The following is a 3,929-nucleotide window of genomic DNA, read 5'->3' as shown; positions in this document are numbered from 1 at the left end:
GGCGATCCTTCCGCCTCAGCCTTCCAAGTAGCCGGAACTACAGGCACGCACTACCACGCCTGGCTAGTTTTTGATTTATTGTAGAGACGAGGTATCGCCAAGTTGCCTGGGCTGCTCTCGAACCCAGAGGCTCAGGCAATTCACTCTCCTAGACCTCCCAAGTGCTGGGATTGCAGGCTTGAGCCAACACGCCTGGCCTTTTTTTTTTTTCTCTTCATTTTGAGTCAGCGTCTTACTCTGTCACCCAGGCAGGAGTGCAGTGACATGATAGTGGCTCACTGCAGCCTAGACCTCCTGGGCTCAGACTATTCTTCTGCCTCAGCCTCCCAACCAGCTGGTACTATAGGCATGCACCACCATGCCTGGCTAATTTTTCTTCATTTAACATAACAGTTGCGTTCCTGGAAATGTCAATGTGTAATTAAAATGACACAACAGCTATTTTCTGTTTGGGTATAAACCAAGTTAAGTTCTTGGCTTGGCTTAATATAAATGGCCTGTGGTTTGAGGAACTGTCTCCTGCACTGGGAACATCTGACACCCTTGGGCCTACCAATGGTCAGAGCACTCCCAAATTATTGGCAACCACAGTACCCCCTAGTCAGTAGTCCCCTCTGAGAGACTTGGCCTAGCACTAAGTTTGTGATTCATGCTCGGAAATAAGTGAGTTGGAGCCCAGATGGTGGGAAGAGCACAGGTGGTGGTGATGGAGAGGTGACAAAGGTGGGGATGTGGATTTCATGTCTGTCACAGAAGTATGCAAATCAAACAACTGAGGTCCTTCTTCAGACATGCAGAGATCTTTGTCTGGAATGGCCTGGGTTGTGCTCTTCAGAAGTGCATTTGGAAGATCAGGGAGGAGGCAGTGGATGTTCACCTTGAGCTAGATTGCAAGGGAATGGGGGTAAGGGGATAGGACATAATGCTACACCTCAGATGTAATGGCCGTCACATGCAAAGACAGAAGGAAAATAATGGGACCTATTCCTTAAGGTGGCTGTATGGATAAGGTTTGCAAATGCACACAGAATGATGTCTGGTCCAATGTTTGTATGCCGGATCATGCACTTATTACCTTACTTTTTTTGTTTTGTTTTAAGTTGGAGTCTCACTCTGTTGCCCAGGCTAGAGTGCAGTGGCTTGCTCCCAGCCATCGCAGCCTTGAACTGCTGGGCTCAGGCGATCCTTCTGCCTCCGCCTTCCAAGTAGCTGGAACTACAGGCATGTACCACCATGCCCAGCTTTTTTTTTAATTGTAGAGATGAGGTCTCACCAATTTGCCCAGATTGATCTCGAACCCATGGACTCAGGCAATCCTCTCACCTTGGCCTCCCAAAGTGTTGGGATTATAGGTATAAGCCACCACACCCAGCCTATTTTTTATTTATTTTTTTGAGTTGGAGTCTCACTCTGTCGCCCAGACTGGAGTGCAGTGGCTGCTTCCGGCCACCGCAGCCTCGACCTGCTGGGCTTCGGCGATCCTTCCTCCTTAGCCTTCCAAGTAGCCAGAATTACAGGCATGCGCTACCACACCCGGCTGATTTTTTGATTTATTGTAGAGATAAGGTCTTGCTGCTCAGGCAGGTCTCAAACCTGCGAGCTCAGGCAATCCACTCACCTCAGCCTCCCAAAGGCGCAGGATTACAGGCTGAGCCACCGAGCCCGGCTCTATTTTTTATTTTAGATTCAGGAGTACATGTGCGTGTTCATTACATGGACATATGGTAGAGTGGTAGGCATTGGGTCTCAGGTGGTCCATTTCCCAGATAGTGAACATTGTATCCCACAGGTAATTTTTGAACCCTAATTCCCCTACCCACTCCATTACCTTTAGGTTTCAAATCCAATCTCTGTGTTCTTTCATTATCCCCATTTTGCAGGGAAACTGAGGTTAGAAATGCCTAGAAAACTTGTGCCAAAGATGACATAGTTTGGCACAGGACAAGTTCTCCGCTGAGAGGGAGCAGTCAAAGATTGAAAAAAAAAAAAAAAGGTGACTGGGCCCGGTGGCTCACGCCTATAATCCTAGCACTTTGGGAGGCTGAGGTGAGAGGATTGCCTAAACCCTCAGATTCGAAACCAGCCCAGGCAACTTGGCAAGACCTCATCTCTTCAATAGATCAAAAAATTAGCTGGGCATGGTGGCACATGCCTGTAATTCCAGCTACTTGGAAGGCTGAAGTGGAAGGATCACCTGAGCCCAGTAGGTTGAGGCTGTGGTGGCTGTGAGTATGCAACTGCACTCCAGTCTGGGTGACAGAGTGAGACTCCAACTCAAAAAAAAAAAAAAAAAGTTGCTAATTAACAGTAGGGTCAAGGCTACCTCTAAGAGTTGTCAAGTGCTAAAAGTTCATCCAACAGCATTTGGGAACAGGGAAGGAACTCCTTTCTAAGCATCACGATGAGTAAGAAGCTGTCTATCGCTTATCTCACCTCCATTATGAACCAAGTTTCATATTAGGCACTCTACTTTATTCCATTCATTTCCCAATCTGTGTGTGGGGTTTTTTTTTTTTTTGTTTCCTTTGAGTCAGAATCTGTCACCCAGGCTAAGCTGGAGTGCAGTAGCATGCTCACGGCCACTGTAGCCTCAACCTGCTGGGCTCAGGTGATCCTTCTGCCTCAGTCTTCCAAGTAGCTGGAACTACAGGTATGTGCTATCACACCTGGCTAATTTTTTTTAATTTACTGAAGACACAAGGTCTTTCCAAGTTGTCTAGGTTGGTCTGGAACCCCTGGGCTCAGGCAATCCTCTAGCCTCCACCTCCCAAAGTGCTGGGATTGCAGGTGTGAGCCATTGTACCTGGCTAGCCTGACTACTCTTAAAGATACTCCTTCCTTTCACTTCTCACAGTTCCTTTCTGACCTCCTTTGAGGATCTTTCCTTTAACTGTCCCATTAAAACCAGGTTCCACTGGGTGAGGTAACTCAAGCCTGTAATCCCAGCACTTTGGGAGACTGAAGTGAGAGGATTGCCTGAGCCCACAGATTCGAGACCAGCCTGGGCATCTTGGTTAGACCTCATCTCTACAGTAAATCAAAAAATTAGCCGGATGTGGTAGCACATGCCTGTAGTTCCAGCTACTTGGAAGGCTGAGGTGGAAAGATCGCCTGAGTCCAGCAGGTAGTCGCTAGGGTGGCTGTGAGCATGCCAGAGCAGTCCAGCCTGGGTGACAGAGTAAGACTCTGACTCAAAAGAAAAACAAAAGACAAAAAACCAGGTTCCTCTTCAATCAGCCCCAGCTGTGGCTTCAACCAAGGTGTGTCTCCAAACTACCCAAGTCCGGACCTCTTTCCTGTGCTTTGGGCTCCCCTCTGCTTATTGTGCTAATCACCACCAGGATAGCAGACAGGAATTCCTCAAATCAACATGTCCCACGTTAATATTACACCCTAGCTCTTTTTCCAATTGCATCCCTTACTCCCTAAGCCCAAAAAACAGCCCAAATTTCTACCTCTCCCTACATGTCCTAGTGAGCAGGTTCCATCTCCTAAAACATTGGAACCTCTTTCCTCCTCTCCTGTCTTGCACCTGTCGTAAAGCAGCCCCTTTTACCATGGGTCTCCCATCAGCTCTTTAGTTGGTCTTACTTCTCCAGCCTCAACCTGTTCCCACTTCTGTAACACAGCTGGATGCTCTTTCTTATTTAAACACAAACAGGACTGAGTCACTCACTTGCTGACTAGTCCCCAGCTGGCGATTTGGGCCCCTGCCCCTCCCACTTCTCTCTGTACCCCTGATTTCACCTATGGGTACCCAACTTCTTGTTCATCCACCTCCTTCTTGTCTAGCCTGGAAGACTCAACTCAAAAGCTACTTCTTCACTGCTAGGGAGTCAACTCCTTGTTTTTAAAAGTGAATTTGTTGTAAGACAGACACACACACACACACACACACACACACACACACACACACACACACACACACA

This window comes from Carlito syrichta, unplaced genomic scaffold (assembly GCF_000164805.1).
Source record: "Carlito syrichta isolate Samal-C Ts95f unplaced genomic scaffold, Tarsius_syrichta-2.0.1 Scaffold309899, whole genome shotgun sequence".
In the NCBI taxonomy this organism is placed as follows: Eukaryota; Metazoa; Chordata; class Mammalia; order Primates; family Tarsiidae; genus Carlito; species Carlito syrichta.
Note: the sequence above shows the minus strand (reverse complement) of the source record.